Genomic DNA, 21906 nt, shown 5'->3' with positions numbered 1-21906 from the left:
CTGGCCTTCAGTTTTTAAAACACCTTTAAGTAACCTTTTTAGGAGGGATAAAACTGCCCATGTGTGACTGGTGGGAAATTTCATATGTAGAAAAGCCAGAAGTGCATTAATGCCTGGTGTTAATCTTTGCATTTAAGATTAGACACCACTGTTCTAGAGAATTACTTTTCCTTGTGTCCTTTTTTATTAATTATTTAATTGTCCAGTATTCCTATCTCCCTCTCCAACTCCTCAATGGTGCTCTTTATCATAACTCTCTATGGCTTGATCTTGAGCATTACATTAAAATGGCAGTAAGTGCTGGGCTTTTCTGTTTTGGACAACATAAAGTCTCTTGTGACTATGTAATGATCTGAACAACCACCAACATAAATATAAAATTCTAAAATTTTTGAAATATAAAATCTGTTTAGATGAGCAGAAATTTCTTTTTATTAGTATTTGTATGTATTGCATGTATGCGTAGTATACCCTTGTCCTTTTCTCTCCACAGAAGTATAAGCCCACATGCCTTAATGACTTCATCCTGTGTGGTTCATCTGCATTTCTTGCCTATTTTGCAATCTGTAATGCAGTTCGTCTCCACCTATTACTATAGAGAGGTTACTTAAATATTGTGTCAGTGCTGTTATAAACATTTACACTTGCTCCTTAATGATATTTGAGGCATACACTTTTACAAATTAAAAACCCCCTATGATTTATGCTTCTACCATTTAAACTCGATTCTGCACTAGCTCAGTACTCTGATGGTTGCTCTTAACCGTTTTGAAACTAACACTGACACTCCAACACTAAAATTAATTCCATGACTAAGGAAGTATTGGTCTTCCCACCTCATTCCCTATTCTGTCTCATTTTCTTTGTTGCTGTGAGTTTTCTGTAAAAAGACTACATCAATGTTTTTATGTTTAATAAATTCTTTCTTCTCTAGCTCATTTATTCCTGTCCCTGCCCCAGTTGACATTAAAAGCATCTATGCTCAGTTTCTCCATGAGAAATGATCAGAAGAAGAAAAGAGGTGAGGAGAGATGTACAGAAAAGGAAGAGACCCGCATGATATGACTTGACTCTTTTTATGAATGTAAGATTTTAAAGGTCTTATTTTTCTTTTTGTAGCTTTGTTACCATACCACATTGCCAAATGATATCTTTTGTTGGCTCAATTCCTCCAAGGTAGCACCTTTTGGTAGCTTTGAAAATGATGTTAAAAATGTATCTGTGTCTGGAAAAAATTGACACCTACAACCTTTCCAAAGGTCTTGTCTAGGAAATTCTTAATCTCACCTAAAGAGTACATTAAAACAGCAGCAGTACTCTTTTTCTTTACAGCAGCAGTGCTAGTGCTATTCCCATCCTCCATACCAACATCAGTAAGCTCTGGAACATTCCAATCATTCTCAATAATGTCAACATTCTCCCTAGCCATTTTACCACTCTAAACAACCATAGATTTCTACAAATTCTTTTTTCTTTTTGTAGTGACATCAGCCTCCCCCAGTGTCAAACGATCATTGTTCATTGCATTATCAACTCTCAGCGTTACCACAGTAGTGTCCCCTACTGCCTTAGCAGCATTTTCTGCAAATGAACCATCATTGCCTATTTCTACACCACTGTTTTCCTTTAGCATATCACCACCTACATAAAAACACCAACCATCAGAGCCCAAGCTGACCCCTATCCACAACCAACAGCACGTACAATTGTCAAATGAGCATCATAAATGGACCATGGCACAGTCAAAGAAGGTACCCTGGTCTGATGAATCACATTTTCTTTCACATCATGTATATGGCCAAGTATGCATCACCTTCCTGAATAAGAGATGGCACCTGAATGCATTATTGGAAGTGATTCTCTGGACATGTTGTGTCCATGTTCTGCAGGAAAACCATGGGTCATGGCATTTATGTAGATGTGAAAAAAACACCCCTTCAATGGAATGGTATTTCCTAATGACATTGGCCTTTTTAGCAGGATAATGCATGCTGTCATGCTTCAAAAATATTTCTGACTACAAATTCCCCATATACCAATGCGATCAAGCAACTGTGGGATGTGCTGGATAAACAGGTTCTGATCCATGAAGGCACCACCTCACAACTTACAGGATTTGAAGGATCTGCTGCTAATGTCTTGGTGCCAGATACCTTCAGTTTTGGTGGAACAAAAGGGGACCTTTTAATGTCATGGCTGATTAGTACACTGTATATAATTCACTTTATTAGGAACACCTATACACCTGCACATTCATGCTGTTATCTAATCAAGCAACCATGTGGCTGCAGTGCAATGCAAAAAAATCCTGCAGATACAGGCAACGAGCTTCAGGTAAAGTTCACATCAAACAACTGAATAAGGAAAATCATGGGATGGATATTAGTGCCAGGTGGACTGGATTTATAAAACTGCTTATCTTGGACTTTATACCCAAACAATCATTAGAGTTTACACAGTGGTATGCAAAGAAAATTATTGAGTGTGCGATTGTGGAAATTATTGAGTTCTGTGAGTGGACAGTTCTTGTTGATAGGAGCTGTAAGAGGAAAATGGCCACATTGGTTTAAGCTGCCAGAAAGGATATAGCAAGTCATATAATCATTCTTTAAAAAGCCTCCTGGTAGTCCAGCGGCAGGATAAATTAACTGGTGAAAAAGCTGAAAGCATCAGATAGCAAAATATCTACATCAACCATTAAGAGAGTCTTACATCACCATGGCCTGAAGGACTGTTGTGTAAGCAAGAAGCCCCTACTCCAAAACCTGCATAAAAAAGACATATTGGTGTCTTCAGATAATCACCAACCTTTTATAGAAGTTTTCTCTGGCCTTACAATACTTAAATGTTTGATCATAATAATCAGTAATATGTACGAAAAGGGTGAGGATTTGAATCCAAAGAAGACCATTCCAGCTTTAAAGAATTGAGGTGGCAGCATCATTTTGTGATAATGTTTTGCTGGAAAAAGTGCAGTTTGAATAGATAGCATCATATAGGACAAAGTTTATCTAATATAGCAAAAAAAAAAAAACACCTCAAGACATCACCCAGAAATTAGGTAGATTATATGCTATGGTCTTCACAGTCAGCAGATTTACACCTAATTGAACACCTGTGAATATTTTGGAAGGATTTATTAAACAGCATTAAATCCATTATTTAAAACTGGATATGGAAAGAATAAGTCTTGTCAGAATCGCATTTCCATATAACAGAGCTTTTTGTATACTATAAATGTACAGTGACTTTCAGTTTTTAAATGCAGCACATCCTTCCCTATCCACACCAATCCATCCCATTATAATGCGGAAATTCATTATGGTATTACATATTTTGTTTTCATATTTCTCCTACTTTCACTTTCTGAATTTTCTTCATCACCTGATATTTGGAAACAAAATACCAAGAAAATACAACACGGTATTTCAGTTGTTTTACACTTATTTTAAAAGTGCATCAGTAGCAACAAAATACAATAGGGGCTGTTTTCTCTGACATCGACTAATAATAGTCCTGTTCTAACTTGAAAAGGCAATGGTAATTCATTATTGAAGTTCTTTTTATTATTCCTTTTATATTACGTTCCTTCCCTTGGACTGATCTGAGTACTTAGAAACATTTCTAACACTACACACCTGATTCTGCATCACAGGAATTGTATAACTGCATTAAGTTAAGGAACTGCATAACTGCATTAAGTGATAGCAGTCTAAGAAAGTCTCCAGGAAGGCAATATATCAGAAAACACTGGCTATAACTATAAAGCATTTCATTATATAGCACAAAAAATAAGCATTTTGTTATAGATCACATAATGTAGCTGTGCTCCTATGTATGTTAAAACATTACGCTAAATATTAGAGATTTAAAAAAACCCTAACTGACATGTCATTGTACAGTGATGTACCATTTTATTATAATTGCACAATTTGTTAGACCACCAATATTCCATCTATCATTAGGACTGTCATAGGCCAGATACAGTCCACCGACCAAAGACATCCAGCTAACAATAACACTCAAGCGAGAATGATTACCATAACCTGTGCATGGAAAACACTGAGCTATAGTCTCCTATATACCTACAAAGAAAATGAAATGATTCTAATGAATTGACCAAACAGTACACTGTGTTTATAAACCTAAATGCTGCTGCATCTGATATTCTCATACCAAAGCAACACACTTTTTAATGTCACTACCATATCAATGTCAGTGCAGTGCTGAGAATGGTCCACAACCCATGCAACATATGGTCAGCAGGAGACCTATTACACTGATGGACATTGTACAGGGTGACAGACAAATGTCCTGGAAAGCCTTAATGTCTGTAACCTTCTGGCCCACCCTTTTAGTTATGCTGTCAGAGCTAGTCTTGCCGTAGTCCCTGCCTGCACTTTACACATAATCTACATTGTGTCTTTAAACATCACATGATCACAAGCATACTTGTGATATTCTCTCTCTCTCTGTCTTTCTATGTTGAGCCATACATCCACTCCCAAGCTCCAAGTATTCTGAGTTTCCAGTGTGACCACTGGCTCTACCCTTTGTTGGAGTCTTGTCAGTTGGTGGTGCTCACAGATGCTGTGGCTGGATCTGTGTAGACAGCCTGTATATGTCCAGGAGACAGCCATGGACAGAGCCACTTGGGGACTATCACACCGTCTCAGATATGCCGTTACATCTGTCAGCTTGCAACAGCAAGGAATTAGTGCCTATAATGAACTCAGAAACTACATTGACCCAATAGTTCAGCATAAGCCCTTGGTTGCTGTTGTAGAAAGGACATTATTTAGTTACATTTACATTATTTACTGTCCAGTGGCACCCAGATGAGGATGGGTTCCATTCTGAGCCTGGTTCCTTTCAAGGTTTCTCCCTCATGTCATCACAGGGAGTTTTTCTTTGTCACTGTCTTAGGGATAAAATAGACATAAAATAGTAACTTTAATTAAAACTTGCCTTAAAAATACCCTTAATAATATCTGACCTTGGAGCAGGGCAATGTAATGTTTCACTGATGTGTCTTAACATTCCTTGTATAGTTAGTTAAAAGTATAGGTGCTGTTTGAAATATGTAGCAACAGTGAAACAGAGATGTCAGACAATAATTTAAAGTTATACAAGTTATTGCATGTTTATATGGAATGTCTTCTTTCACAATACATGAATAGATGTTAATTAAATAAATAATTACACAAATTAATTAACAAATTAATTCACTATTATGTAGTGCTTCATTATACTTTTAATATCTGAGCATATGCATTCAGTTACAATTATGTATAACTTTATTTCAATTCTATTACAAAATTACTTACACCTAATAACATGTTTGGTTTATTGTGGAAAAGCCATTAAAAATGCTAATGCTAGAGATTACACTGAATCACCCAACATCCTGCTTCCTAATGCGGACAATACAATCAGCAATCAACAAGAGTTAGTTAGACTTAATTGTGCTTGATATCTTTGCAACCGCCCATACTACAAGAAGATGATGGTCCTTTCAAAGACCATACTACAAATATAAAATTTATTTTAAAGATTTTTTAAATTCAGAAGCTAGATCAAAATGTCAATTCTAAGATGTAAATGTTGATTTTAAGAAAATTATTTACAGAGGACATAACATTTATTAACTAGCTCACAAAGTCAAATATTATAGAGGGGTCTGAGTACCTTCTGTTTGATTTACAGAAGCACTGAAGCTTCCACTCATACAACAGTACTTAACTGCTTTGTCAGTGGCACCATGTGGTGGAGGTCTTATTGTGTGCTGACACTCCATGTGTTTACTTCATTTAACCATCTGTCTGCATCTGAGTAACAAGGTCAGCTTTTTAAATAATATTTAAATACCCAAACAAGTCTAAGTGTATGTGGTAGGAAATGACATCTGAGTTTAGCTAGCAGGTCTCTTGAGAGTGAACATGGTGGTAAGTTTGCATCATTCCTGAAAGACTGAAGTGATGTGAATTATTAGTTGGGTTGTAAGTATATGGTCATATCTCAATGTTATTACCTTATGATAAGGTCATCCTCAGGAGAACCTTGGAGGAATGTTTGGACTTGAGGTGAAAATAAATTGAGTATTATTTATACTCAATTTATATTACTATACTATATATACTATATATACTATATACTATATATTATTTACTCACCATGCACTGCTGCATGTTCATTCTCCAGGTTTTGATTTCAGAAATCTAAAATTAGCCTAATAAAACAAATAAATTATATCTCAAACTCCGACTGATGAGATTTTCTTTTGCTTGGTGTTATGCTAATAGTGGGGAGCCTCGGGTGGCCTTCACCCTTATCGCATCATCAGAGTGAGGCTTGCACAATCATTTTCCCTGGGATCTTATATGTTATGCAAAGTGACAAGCAGTTATTTTGGGGCACATGGGATTGATTTGCATGTAGACAACAGTGCTTTCTATTCCTGGTTCTATTCATAATTCATATCTGGTTCTGCACCAACAGGAGGAGAATTAGGTTTCAGTGCTTGGAATTAACTGAGTTTTTTAAATTCGGCCATACATAGTGGTGCATGGTTTGGCATGATAGTGCAGAGGGTCCTGTAAGACATTGCAGCTCCAGTGTCCCCAGTTTGAGCCAGGACTAAGGTTAATGCCCTGTGAATTTCTGTGTATGTTGTGCCTGTCCACACATGAATTTCTTTGTGGATTGAATAGATACTCTAAATTGCCCCAAGTGTGAAAAATTGTGAAAATGTTTGTGCATGGTACCTTGCAAACTCATATCCAGGTTGTATTCCCTCTTCATGTGTAGTGCTCTCAAAATAGGCGCTGGGGTCATGCAATCATGACTAGGATAAAGTGGTTATAGAATGATTGAATGCAATATGAAAAATAAAAATAAGAGTAGTGTAAGATGAAATATCAGAGCAAAAATACAGTACTACTTTTTTTCTTCTACTTTTTTTAAGTTTATATTCAACAGATTGATAAAAAATTTAAACTTTTATACTTTTATAAGTGGAAGGTTCAGTCACCAGACTTTAATCACAACTGAGCATGTATTTCACCCCCAAAATAATGAACAATTGAAAGAAGCTGCAGTACAAGCCTGGAAAGCATCACAAATTAAGAATTTGGTGATGTCAGTGGGTTGCCAGCATGGTTCAATTATTGCTCACCTAAAACTCGGTAGTCTGCTACTAAAGGTGTCATGTTTTAATTCTTTAACACATCCAGATGTAAATGTCAAGTACTGCAAGCTGAAATTCTGACTTATCGTCTCCTATTATTCGTCTGGTCTCAAACCTAGGTGTCTATCAATATTTTCAGGGGATTGTATCAATATTATAAATTATTTGTCAGACTTTCCACAGTGTATCAGTCTTAAACAACTACGATACTTGTAGCTGAAACATACAGCTCTGGAAAAAAATAAGAGACCACTGCCCAATCTCCAGATTTTAACCCTATTGAAAACCTTTGGAATGTGATTAAGAGGAAGATGGATGGTCACAAACCATCAAGCAAAGCTGAACTGTTTGGTATAAAGTTACCCAACAGCAATGTGAAAAACTGGTGGAGAGCATTCCAAAACGCATGCAAATCGGGGTTATTCCAGCAAATACTGATTTCTTAACACAATTTGTTTACAAATTATTTGCATTTTGTTTAAATTTGAGTTATTAAAGCTCTGCAAATACTGCATGATCTTGGGTTATTTTGATGTGTGATTTCCTCTAAATAATTCATATGTTTTAACAGCTAGGTCAGTGCTGAATCTTCCTGCAGAAGAGAAAGTGTATTTTGCTCACCCTGTACAGGGCTATATGTAAATATCTGTAGCATTTTGTTGTCATTAAATCTTCAAATATACAATTAGAAACCACCTCAATACAAAAAAAACTATTTGGAATGTGTGCCAGAAAAGAACCTTCTCTTCTAAGAAGCTACAATTGAGTCATTGTTGATGTTGCAGTAGGACGGCGATCCAAATTATACCATATGTCCAAATACTTGGTAAAGTCCTAAAGTCCTTCAATGACCAGAGAATCAAGCTTTTGTCATGGCCATCTCAGTCCACTAAAACCCATTAAAACAGCGGGGATAGGTGAAAGTCCTCAAGAAAGGATCTAGAACCCTTTCATTTATGGAAGATTTCTGTACTTGGAGTGCTCTCAGAGCATTTTCTCTCTATTTTACCCCATCTCTATGAGCATTATAAGAAAATAATGCTATTATACTGGCAATGAGGGGTTACACAAAGAGCTAAAGCAGTGGTGCCAACTATGTGACATTTTTGGTTTAAAATATATGTTTAGATTTTATTATTATTATTATTATTATTATTATTATTGTTGTTGTTGTTGTTGTTGTTGTTGTTTAGTTTAAATAAAAAAAACTAAAATTTTCTTCTAATTGAAACTGTACGATCAAATTATATAAATATGTTTTTGTAACTTTTTTTTTTTACATCTTTATTATTTTAAACTTTATTTATTGCATTCAAGCTTATAAGCAATATACATCAGAACATGCACTGAATAACAGTTGCTCAGATGTGTCATGCAAATATAAAATATTATGAGGGCATGAACCCTTTATTATCGCCACACATACATTACATCACAGTGGAATTCTTTTCATGCAAATGTATAATATTATATGTTATTTTATACAACATTAACATAATACCTTATAACTCCTTATAAGTATCAACAAGTTGCATTAGCCTACATTTTGAAAATAAACCACATAAGTTTGTGGTCTTTAGGGAAGATGTTAACCATGGTGTGCACAGGTAGAGAATAAGACTGCTTTAGGTAGTATGTGGAAAAAGCCAAACCAACAAACATGGCAAAAAGACTATCTTTGAAGTGCTGCCAATGTAACAACTGTTCTGCTTTTTTCTGAATTCTTCCTCTTTGACTTTGAGAGTCTGACTTTTACCGGACAATAAAAACAGAGCAGATATTGTAATTAGGAGGGCATAATGAATATTATACTCATGGCCATCAAGTCTTTAGACAAACTGAATTTGGTGAAAAACAGGCATTCTCTATTGGATGGATGGAATAATGATGGATGACGTCATATGTAAAGGGCATTGAAAAAATTTTATGCTAGTGTTGATGCAACAGTTGGTTTCAAGTCCAATACACAACTTACTACATCTTCCTCAGACAACATCTACTGTGCAGTTAGTTCTCAGCTAGCTTTGAGACTCTCTAACCAAGGGGCTTGAAGTGATTTATGGACTGTAATTGTACCTTCTATCTAGGAAATCTAGACTCCCTTGCCCAGAACATTGGACTTAGTTTTGAAAAGGTGGAGACTATATACAGGTCCAAAGCACAGAAAAAAACACTTGTGATTTATGCTTGCTGAGATAAAGATGGCAGTACTGTAGATCCCCAGTATTACCTTTGTATCTACAGGACATGTTTTCTATTAAGAAGGGCATTGCTCAGAAAGGTCTGTTTCAGTTTAAAAACATTTCTACTGTGGCAGAGTGCACAGTCCATTCTAAATGAAATCACAATGCAAGAGCATAGGTATGATGAGTATTATGAAGATAGGCTTACTGCTAGACCACAGTAGTTGATAATCAAGCTGATTTGAAGCCAGTTTGCCCTCTTCACAATCTGTCTTGATCTCTCATCCATTAGTTCTGAGTAGCATGAAATCTGTTTTAAAAGGTCTGGTAGAATCTATCCAACATCTGATACAATAAACTCCTTACAGCATTAGGTATGTGCGTAAGCCTTCAAAACATTTAAACCTTTTATAGTAAGAAAAATTGATGCATGGGAATTGTCAAACTGTGGTCCAATTTTAAACAACCTCTGTATCTCGATCAATAGTTCAGCAGCTAAGCTTGTACTTGCACAGGAGTCCATCCATCTATTTTTGTACCACTATACTACTGTACATAGGGATGTGGGGCGCATAGAGCCTATCCCAAGGTACTTGAGGTACAAGGTAGGGTACACAGTGGACATTGTGCCAAACAATCAAACTTTAGCAGTTTAGAGATTCCAGTCAGTACATGTCTTTGGACTAGAAGCATGGGGACAGTATTTAGTCTTTGTCCACACAGGACTGAAGCAAGAATCAAACCCTCAACCCCAGAGGTGCAAGGTAAACATGCAACTAAACCTGATGACAGTTGACAGTTTACTAAGGTTGAGGAATATACCAATAAAACACACTGTTGTTCATCTTAATTCTAATGTGATATTCCTCTTCTTATTATTATTCTTTTCCTTCTTCTTCTTCTTCTTCTTCTTCTTCTTCTTCTTCTTCTTCTAGGCCTCACAATCGCCTAGCAACTGTTGACACCCTATTCTTTGTAGCTATCCATATTTACTGACACTGCAAGGACTCTCCTAGTAAAATGTTTAATTGATGATAAAATACTACAAAGTGTGTAAAGTATAACATTTTATAATAATGTTTAACAACTGAATAACTGAATTTTATTATTATATCATATAATATCTACTTCTGATCACACCAAAATTAATTCCTAATATCTAAAATGTAAATATTTAAATGAGTTATTTAGGTCTGCTTAGAGGAGCAGAGGGTTGGAGTGTTATATTTATTTAGCCAGTCTCAAGGCCTAAAGAGAGAAATGGATAACAATAACTTATGAAAGTAAAAGTTGCTGCAGTGCAGCAATCAGTAACAAATTCTCCAACACTTTCAAATTTGTTAATAATAAAAATTAGTCATGAATTATTATGTGTAATACTGTTGCATGTGATTAATAACTGCTGAAGTGCTACAAAGTAACACTTCAGTCCCTACTAATGATGTTCCATGTGTTTCACTGTTTACTACTGCTCCACATCTTCATAAAGTACTAAAGAGCTACAAAGTTATATCCATAACCATATCCATATCCATAAGTTAGAATACAAAAGCAGCATTCTTAAGTGATTTATACAAATTAGGGCTGTTATGGTACAAAACAGGGGTGACAAATTAATTTGAGTTCTGTCAGGTGGCAGTGATGGCGGTGCATGTGAAAAATGCTTTATTTAAAAAAAGAGTGCCACACATAAATTTATATTCAAAAATAGTAAATGTAATCAAGTTCAGGAAACAGGTATGAGGTCAGGTGATGCACAAACAGGTTATTGGAGGTCAAGGCAAAAATGAGATAAACAAACCCATGTCAAAACCATAAACATTAATCAGAATCAAATAGCTTGGCATGTATTTTGTAGTAACAGATCTGAGCAAATACTTTGCAGTGTGTGTGTGTGTGTGTGTGTGTGTGTGTGTGTGTGTGTGTGTAATCAGTAATCGGGTGACTGTGAACATGGTGTGTGGTGTCTGTAGTCCAGGGAGTCCAGATAGTGTATGGTGAAGTCTGGGATATGCAGTTTGATGTTGATTCTGGCACAGGGTTCTTATGTGGTCTACCACTAGTTTATGGTCCAGGATTTTCAGATTGTTCATGAAAGTCATTACAAAGTAGTCAGTTAAAAACATGGTGGGCAGTGACTCAGCATCTGTCCTCAGGGCTGTAACCTTCCCAGTCATTTAGGTAGTTAACCTTCTTTGCAATGAACATCTAGAATAGCTTTGACTCTAGAGGCCAGTAGTTCTAGAGGAATTTCTAGGGAATCCCTTTGGGCAGGGGACCTTCGACTGCCATACACGAAACGAGGGGGGAAGCCAGCAGTGTAGTTATAATAATGTGGTAATTTCAGTGTTGTAAGGACATATTTTTGTACGGACATATGTAGCAAGGCGTGCGTTTACAGCAGCCCTGACAGGCCTGGATGTATCTGGTGGAAAACCATACTTTATGTTCTTGCTTGTACCTAAGTGTTTTTGACAAATCATTTATTTCCCTTTGCTACTTGTTCCAGACATTGGTGGGTGGTTTCCCATAACAGTTTGCTCTGCCTGAACCACTTGTCCATTGCTGCAGAATCAGTGGATTAGCATTTCACACAAATAAGGGAGCCTGTTAACCTAGGATTCACAGGAAGGGAGTGATCTGGGTGGGTGAGTAGCACAATTAGTTATGCACATATTCATTCTATGGAAAGGAAGGCCACTGGCTTTTGCTTTGTTGAATTGCTTTTTCCTGAAGAAACTCCTCATACTTAAGATGGAATGATTAGATTTAAACTGTGTTAAACCTTGGGGGTCAGTTCATATCAGTTGCTGCCATGAATGTTCTAAACTTGAGCACATTTTTTTTTTGCAAAATGCATAGCAAAAAGTCATAGGAGTTTTGAATGTATATGTATTAATATATTACTTTTATCGTCAAATATATAACACTAACAACTGATATTGTCCAAAACCAACACAGTGTTAATTTTGATGAGGCACTGGGTTGCTCATTTTTGTTGTGGAATCTCAAATGATATCCTAGTATGAATGTTGTTTGCATGGCTTTTAACTATATGGAAACAATAATGTGAAAAAATAATGACAAGTGTTATGTTGTTCTTCAACAGTTAATGATGTGGAACTGTGATACACTTGATAATTTATTACTCATTTTTGTTATTTAAAATAAAATTATTAATGTTAATTTTAACGTTTAATATTAACGTATTATTATGTTAATGTAAATTATTTGTTACTCATTGCTACATTATAGCCTTATGCTATAGATACAGTGCTGTGAAAAGGTTTTTGCCCCCTTCCTGTTTTTTTTTTTATTTTTTGCCTGTCACACTTAAATGATTCAGATCAGAAACAAATTTTAATATTGCACAAAGATAATGCAAATAAACACAAAACACAGTTTTTAAATGATGATTTCATTTATTAAAGGAAAAAAGCTGTCCAAACCTGCCTGGCACTATGTGGAAAAGTAAATGCCCCCTAAATATAACTGGTTGTGCCATGCTTTGCAGCATCAACTGCAATCAAATGTTTGCATTATCTGGCAATGAGTCTTTTACATCGCTGTGGAGGAATTTTGTCCCACTCTTCTTTGCAGAATTGTTTTAATTCAGCCACATTGGAGGGTTTTCGAGCAGGAATGGACTGTTTAAGGTCATGCCACAGCATCTCAATCGGATTTAAGTCCGGACTTTGACTTGGCCACTCCGAAAACCTTAATTCTGTTTTTCTTGAGCCATTCTCCTTCAGGATTTTCTGATTGATGGATTCATGGTTCCATCAATTATGGCATGTCGTCCGGGACCCCAGACCATCACACTACCACTACCATGTTTGACAGTTGGTATGATGTTCTTTTTATGAAATGCTGTGTTGGTTTTATGCCAGATGTAACGGGACACAGACCTTCCAAAAAGTTCAACATTTTTCTCATCACTCCACAGAATATTTGCCCCAAAGTCTTGGGGATAATCAAGATATTTTTTGACAAGCCTTTGTGTTTTTTTTGGTGAGCAATGGCTTTTCCTTGGAACGCTCCCATGGATGCCGTTTTTGCCCAGGCTCTTTGTTATTGTTGAATCATGAACACTGACTTTAATTGAGGCAAGTGAGGCCTGCAATTCTTTAGATGTTTTTCTGGGTTCTTTTATGACCTCCTGGATGAGTCGTTGTTGCGCTCTTAGAGTAATTTTGGTAGGACTGCCACTCCTGGGAAGGTTCACCACTGTTCCAAGTTTTCTCCATTTGTGGATAATGGCTCTGACTGTGGTTTGCTGGAACCCCAAAGCCTTAGAAATGCCTTTATAACCCTTTACAGACTGATACATGTGAACTATTTTGTTTCTCATCTCTTCTTGAATTTCTTTAGATTGTGGCATGATGTGTTGCTCTTTAAGCATGCTTCACTTTGTCAGACAGGTTCTATTTAAGTGATTTCTTGATTCAACAGGTCTGACAGTAATCAGGCCTGGGTGTGTCTAGTGAAATTTAACTCAGCTTTCTAAAATAATGTGGTTAATCACAGTTCTTTCATGATTTAACAGGAGGGGGCAATTCATTTTTCAAGTAGGTCCAGGTAGGTTTGGACACCTTTTTTTCCCTTAATAAATGAAATAATCATTTAAAAATTGCATTTTGTATTTAGTTGCATTATCTTTGTGTAATATTAAAATTTGTTTTATTATCTGAATCTTTTAAGTGTGACTAAAATGCAAAAAGTAAAAAATGAAAAAACAGGAAGGGGCAAAAACCTTTTCACAGCTCTGTAGATATTGTTGTCCATTTCTCACTTTAGACCATGACTGGCTAAATAAAAGCAATACTAAGTGGCTAATACTTTATGTTATCACACAGAAGGGTATGTATTCCAAACCCAGTATTGCATAGTTAAATCATACATCAGCAAAGTGAGCAAATGTACTGCATTATGATTTTTTTTAAATGTAAGATATTATAGTATTGTATTGTAAATATGTATATGTATATACTGTTGTTTGTACATTTTACAGCATCTTTCTTATATGATAGTTAATAGTAAACTCCTAAAAAGTAAATAGTAATTAAATGGTAGTTATTATTTAATAGGAATTTAGTTATATATGCTAATGAAGAAATAATAATTATTTCCCGCTTAGTTCCTGTATGGATGCCTGTGAAATTTTGAACTGTATTGTAAAGTGTTATAAAATAAAGCACTAAATACATCCTGTAATAATACAATACTAAAAAACATCCTGTAAACTACTGATCTGTTATTGTCTGTCATGTCTGCTTTAAAGGTCCAGGCCATTTATCATTATCTATTATAATGAAAACTACAGAAGAAGACAAAGCTTTTTACTACAGTCTCCCAGCTAAATACCCCTATTAATGTGTTGTATTCTTACATAGTCTCAATCTTCTGTTTAGGCTGAAATTCTATTTGTTTAGTTAATCATTGTGTTAAATGAGTTAAATGTATAGATCAGAGGGTCATGGTCATAGATAGTAAACTGAGATGTCTTGATGCTTCCCCCACTTCATCTGTCTCCTCCCCTCTCTCATGTGATCACACAGGTTATCTGATGGAGTGATAATAGTAACACAGACCTGTTTCCACTCTAATCATAATATACACACTTTTAACTTCTAGTGTGCTCCTTCGATACCTAATCTGTTCTCCCTTTGTCTTAAGCTGAATGGGCAGTCCTACTGCGTGATGAGATGCTGGTTACTGTGAAATGACTCCTCCTGCACTCTGGATTTGGATAATTGGTCCTGATTGCTCTATCCCAGCTTCTGATGTTTCTTCTTCTTCATTTATGAGCTAATTGCACTTATGATTAACCTTCTTGCTATCTCACCTGCATACCACAGAGATTTTACCATACCCATTTTCATCTGCATACAATATAGACATGTATGATTTAAAAACTATAGTGCCTATGGTGCAACTTCCTCTTAGAAATGAGGAGACTCTCTAAGATTGCCTCTTACAACTTAATGTGCTTTACAAATATAATTTAAAAAAAAATAATAAACAAGCAATTAAAAGGTTTTAAGGACATTGTTGAATTTAAATAGTTGAAGCCATCAATTTCTATGAAATCATAAAAGGAGAATTAATATATTCAAATTAATTTTAAATTAATAAATGGAACAGATCACTCTGTTCACATATGAAGGACCCACACAAGATCCTTGGACTTAAGGCAAATAGAGTGTAAACTACTTTTTGTTAGGATTGTAGCGAAGAAAGTATTAGAATTACTGATATTTTAAACCATTACAACTTCAGTGTGCAAATGCAGTGATGGAATGATTAGTAAGAGGTTTATAGCTCATCTGACACACTCTTCATTACAAATCTCTTTAGTGATACTTTAGTCAGGAAGCTGACTCTGCAAATACAACACACACCTACACCTCAATTAACTGCTGAGTACAATCAATTCATTACGTTTTGAAACCTCAAATATGCCTGTTAGTACAAAATGTGTAACATTCAATTTTATAAGTTCACATTACCAAGTTATGCAAAATAAGAAATCCTGTCAGACTGGATTCTAATGTTTTATTGTACTTTGTGACCTGACATACAGTGTGTCTTGACATGAATTCCATCTGTGCATTCCAATAGTGAATGCTGTTTAATGCCATCTGAGACCATTCTCCCTGAATTTTTTCTAAATTATAGTAGCGCAGAGCAGAATTTCATTCTGAGGTAATGTGATGATAATATAGCCACTGAAGATGACTACATTACAAGAAGGTGAGGTAAATTAACCCAGACACAAAAATAGGCATGTACATACCCTTTCGTCTCTATCCCCTGAAGGTTTGAGTTTATGAACTGAATTTGATGAGCAATTCTGTCTTTAGTAGAACACATTCATTCAACATGTATGATTAAGGAATATTACAATGCAAATGCTAATATTAAATTTTAATATTTAACTTGTATTTCCTAAATGTACAATATATAAGAACTATATTGCACTACATTATCTAAACCCTTTCTCACTGTGTAGCACATAAAGGCACTGATTCACTATAATGCATTTACCAAAACATAAAATGACATCAGTTTTTAGTTTGAAGACTAGGCAGCCTATCCCCTGATCCTGTGCTTGGACTGCAGTTTACAAAATTAATATGGGATTTATTGTGCTACAATGCTGATGTGGCTTTGTGTTCCAGGTATTTTTAATAGGGGCACAGGCTTTGTTATAAATAAGATGAGAGGTCACTCTGCCATATGCTATGTTTTTGTGTAGTGCTGTTGCTACTTATGAAGAACAGCCTGTTAGAACTACTAACCAATGGTTGGCCAGGGGTGTGATCATAAAGTATTTATGCACAAGGCCTTGCAATTTCCTGATTGAATCCTGTTGAATATTCATAATTCTCTAATTCTGTAACTCTAATCATGGTAATCAGCTACAGAACTAAATTGAACATCCAATTGTATGGCCTAAAAAACTGGTGAAATCTTGCAATGTATTTCTCGAGCAGGCACACTAAGGTGGTTAATTACATTAACCTAATTCTCTGTCATTAATTTCCAGTCCTACCTTTTTTAAAAATAAAACTTATATGGAAATAGTACAACTGTCCACGGTTATATAGGACATGGCACCACTAGATCCCTGAAGGTGTGCTGTGGTATCTGGCACCAAGATGTTAGCAACAGATCCTTTAAATCATGTAGGTTGCGAGGTGGGGCCTCCATGGATCGGACTTTGGATTGAGATCTGGGGAATTTGGAGGCCAAGTCAACACCTCAAACTTCTTGTTGTGTTCAACAAACCATTCCTAAACCATTTTTGCTTTGTGGCACAGCGCATTATCCTGCTGAAAGAGGCCACAGCCGTCAGGGAATACTGTTTCAATAAAAGGGTGTAAATTGTCTGCAACAATACTTAGGTAGGTGGTATGTGTCACCATCCACATGGATGGGAGGACCCAATGATTCCCAGCAGAACACTGCCCAAAGCATCACATCTGCTGGCTTGCCTTTTTCCCATAGTGCATGTGTTGTTCCATGGTCCAGTTCTAACACTCATGTGCCCATTGTTGCACAGGGGTCAGCATGGGCACCCCGACTGGTCTGCGGCTATGCAGTCTATACACAACTTTGATGCACTGTGTATTCTGACACCTTTCTATCAGAACCACTATAAACTTGTTTAGCATTTGAGCAACAGTAGCTCATCTTTTGGATCGGACCACATGGGCCAGCCTTTACTCCCCATATGTGTCAATGAGCCTTGGCCGCCCATGACCCTGTTGCCGGTTCACCACTGTTCCTTCATTGGACCACTTATGATAGATACTGACCACTGGAGACTGGGAACACCCCACAAGAGCAGTTTTGCATATGCTCTGATCCAGTCATCTAGCCATCACAATTTGGCCCTTCATCAAACTCTCTTAAATCCTTACATTTGCCCATTTTTCCTGCTTCTAACACATCAGCTGCAGTGAAGAAAGGCAAAGGTTACATTCAGCTTGTAAGCTAAAAACAGCCACCAGCAATGGACTTTTCGTGAAATATCTTCAAAGAAGTAGTGCAAATTTTGGGAAAATTACTTAAAATATCAGGATTACGTTCAAGTTTGCACTTTTATTTAAAAACAACAACAACAACAAAACAGTGCATGTCATTATTTAAGGCTTTACAAATAAGTGAAAGGTTTTGAGCCAAAATGCCAAAAAGTCTGAAACCTCTCAGATACATTTGTACAGAACATGGCGATTCCATTCTCTCCTGCTGTTTGACAGTAAGCATTCTTGATTAATTAATGAACTGTGTGCCAAGAGGCATTACAGTGGAGTGAATGACTGAAAGGTAATGTAAAGAAAATGTGCATAGTAAAGCAATTCACTAATTCAACACAAAATAACATGGATTCACATTCTCCCCATGGCTTTACAAAAAAAAGAATAATTGCTTAAATATTAGCAAATTATGGTATCTCCAGGTTTTAAGGCTCACCAAGGATAAGGGATGGTATACAAGTAGCTCTAGCTCAGATGAAAGGGTTCCTTTTGAGCAAGGTCAGTCTTATCAAGGTTGTTTACTGCCTGTGAGAAACTAATACTTTGCTGCTTCTTCAGAAGTACTGAAGCATGGTTACAATGATGGAATCAGCTTGACAATTTGAGTGTTCCCAGTAACAATAAATGAAGGTCACTCCACCTGACCCCAGGTGCTCCTGCAGAATGGGCACATGTGCATGAGCAAAACACCATCAAACGCCCTTGATGGTTGACTATCAAGAAACATATTATTCAGAAGGGATGTACATTATTTTACTATGTACACTGTATAATAATATGATGATTAAAAATACATTTGAGGGAGTTACTTTTACTGTGTTACATAGCACACCAAAATAGCATCACATGTATGTTTAGTCGATTAATTTTTTTTATTCGCGTAAGTTTATTCGCAAATAAGTTTTATTAATATTTATAATATACATTAACTAAGATACTACTACTAGTAGTAGTAAATAAAAATAATAATAATAATTATAATGCACAACAATAGCAGTCATGTGTACATTAATAACAAATTTTGTTACTCCAAAACTCCAAAACATTTATGCAGTCATCTAATCAGCCAATCATGGAAACAGAGCAATGCAAAAAAATAAAATAAAATAAATAAATAAATAAAAATAAAAACATAAATAAATAAATAAATAAATAAATAAATAAATAAATAAATAAATAAATAATGTTCACACCACAGATCAGAATGGGGAAAAATGTGATCTCAGTGGGTGAACTACAGTTGTTGGAACCAGATGGGCTGGTTTGAATATTTCAGATACTGCTGGTCTTCTGGGATTTTTTTTTTTTACAAACAACAGTATCTAGAGAACAGGGAAAAAAATCACACATACTTCTGATTTTGATGTTGGAACATTAACTTAAGCCTGTATCTGCATGATTTTATTTGTATCTGCATGATTTCCGTATTGTGCTGCTTCCTTACCAGATGATTGGCCAACTAAATAACTGCATTGATTTCTCAAGACTGCCAAAGATGTGCTGTGGTATCTGGTACCAAGACGTTAACAGCAGATCCTGTCCATCATAGCCAGCATGAACATTTTCAGCAATTTGTGCTTTAGTAGGTCTTCTGTGGGATCAGACCAAATGGGCTAATATTCTCTCCCACATGCATCAATGAACCTTGAGTGCCCATGGCCCTATCACCAGTTGTTCTATCATGGACCACTTTTGGTGTGTACTAAGCATGGCATAACAGGAATACTCTACAAGACATGTCATTTTGGAGATGGTCTGACCCTGTTGTCTAGCCATCACAGTCTCTTAAATTCTAGTGCTTGCCCATTGTTCCTACTTGAAACACATCAAGTACTGACTGTTCGCTTCCTAATAAATTCCAGTCCTTGACAGGTGCCACTGTAATAAAATAGTCAATTTTATTCACTTCACCTGTCAGTGGTTTTTATGCTATGGCTGACCAGTGTGTATAGAAATTTGCAATACTGAAGTCACCTCACCTACCAGCAGAGCACTTGCAATGTTCAGCCATAGCAGTGGTACCATCTATCTTCCTAATCTATGTCACCCTATACTGAAGATTAAGTCTCTCACCTTCCAGTTTTAGTGCTGCTTCGCAGTGGAGGGCTGTGTATACTTACTCGCATGCAGCAGTGTATCAATGAGTAAACAGAGGCATCTATTGAAACCCAGAATGGTTCCCAGACATGTAGAGCTGGCCTCTTGAATGCATGACTTTTCTTTGAAACAGCATCAACAGTGATAAAACAAACAATACAATGAACAATCATGAAAGGTGCAACCAGAATTGATATATGGGTCCATATATGTGTAAGGCATGTGAAAAGGAACAGTATAGCACATAGAAATAAAACAGCACTTTAGTTCCAACTTCATACATTGGATTACTGAGGTAATTTCCAGGGAACTGTGAAAAGAAAATGGACATCTGTTTGCAGACATAATTTAATATTTGGAAGAATATAACAAGCTCAGATCATGGAGCCATATGTATTCTCTATATTATACTTGTTAGCCTAATCCTTGAATCTCTCTCTCTCGAGAGAGAGAGAGAGAGAATGAGTGAGTGTCTCCAGTAAAGTGACAGAGCTCAGAAAAATACAATTATTCAAAGTTTCAAGTAAGGTGCCCCAAGTTTTCCATTTCCATTTGAGTCAAAGACAAAAAAAAAAAAATCACAGAATTACTCATTTTTAACATATCATCTGAATTTCTGTGGAGGAAAGTTTTTCAGACAAAATCAAAAGTAGCCAGTGTGACCCTGACTGAAGAATAAAAGTGTATAAGTAGATCCAATGAGAAACTCCAAAGGCCATTTTATCTGGAGATTTTGCATCTCAGGAATGACACATAAAGGTGAAAAAGAACCCGAACCAAATGCACACAGGCCAATCTCTAGCCATACATGAACACAAACAAGGATTAACTAACCTCTGTAGTTAAAGTTATTTTACAGTTCATTCAAATTCATTTAAATCAACTGAACTTCAAATGACCACTGAGTTGATGCAACATAATGGATCTTTCACACACACAGAGAGAGAGAGAGAGAGAGCATCCCGTACACAGCCAATTTAATATGTACAGCATCGAATGACTCCGAGTCAAATGAACTGGATCCAAACGAAACGACTTAAATCAAGGTTCAAAAAGATCCTGTCACTTATTGTGAAATGCTTAATAATTAGGTGTTATTTTAATTGCTGATCGCACTGTACACTACGCCGCAGTTTTGATCACGAGGAATTAAAATCCATTCACTTTGCTCGCGCCGAGCCTCGTGATTCAACAGCATGACCACGGAGGCTGCACGGCACCCGCGTTTTATTCAGACGCGTTAATCGACTTTATAGTGGAAGATAAGGCGCTTCTCTCACCTTTTAAAACGATGGTCCGTTCGGACTGCGCCAAGCTGTTTGGTGATGCTTTTTAATGGAGAAATCTGATGTCCGAATAGTCGCCGCGGTCTTTCTGAAAGAGTATACAGTAGACTGAACAACCGGCAAACCGAAACTCCTCCTCCCCTGCCCTCAGAAACACACATCACCCTGCTTTCACGCAAAATTTCTAAGATCATGAATGAGAGAGATCGGTTTTGACACGTATTCAGTCAGAGATGAGATGTAAAGCCCCTAGTCTAGTTTTTACATCAAGAGGGCCTGCAAAATTCTTATACATTTGGAACCAAGAATAATGCTTTTATAATTCTAACAAAATAGGTTCAAAGAATAATATCTACCTGTAAAGCCAAAAAATCCACACCTTACACCATGCCAAACCGAGGGGAAAGATTTCTGTAAATTTGCAGTCATACTGTCCTTGGCCTAAATTATTAGAAAAGTTTGATAGAATTTCGATGTCAAAACTATCTAAAAGCAGAATTATGAAAACATAAAATGTGGTCATTATAACAGAATACCAGTTAATGAAAAATGTCTTTGAAAGAGGTTTAAAATCACACTGCTGTATTTTGATCATACCAAACCCCCATAAT

General features: G+C 36.3%; 1 protein-coding gene across 3 annotated transcripts in view; it reads right to left on the bottom strand.

Annotated features, from left to right (window-relative positions):
* LOC131362223 (contactin-4) overlaps positions 1–21415 on the bottom strand; it is a 116989-nt gene extending 95574 nt beyond the window's left edge. For all 3 annotated transcript variants that reach the window (XM_058404098.1, XM_058404100.1, XM_058404099.1), the window contains exon 1: positions 21290–21415. The gene's annotated coding sequence lies outside the window, so the exon portion shown is untranslated. The remainder of the gene's footprint in view (positions 1–21289) is intronic.
* Positions 21416–21906: the final 491 nt, after the last annotated feature.

Source organism: Hemibagrus wyckioides, linkage group LG11 (genome assembly GCF_019097595.1).
Source record: "Hemibagrus wyckioides isolate EC202008001 linkage group LG11, SWU_Hwy_1.0, whole genome shotgun sequence".
Taxonomy (NCBI): Eukaryota; Metazoa; Chordata; class Actinopteri; order Siluriformes; family Bagridae; genus Hemibagrus; species Hemibagrus wyckioides.
The sequence above is the reverse complement of the archived record's forward strand: the minus strand, read 5'-3'. Positions and strand labels throughout refer to the sequence as shown.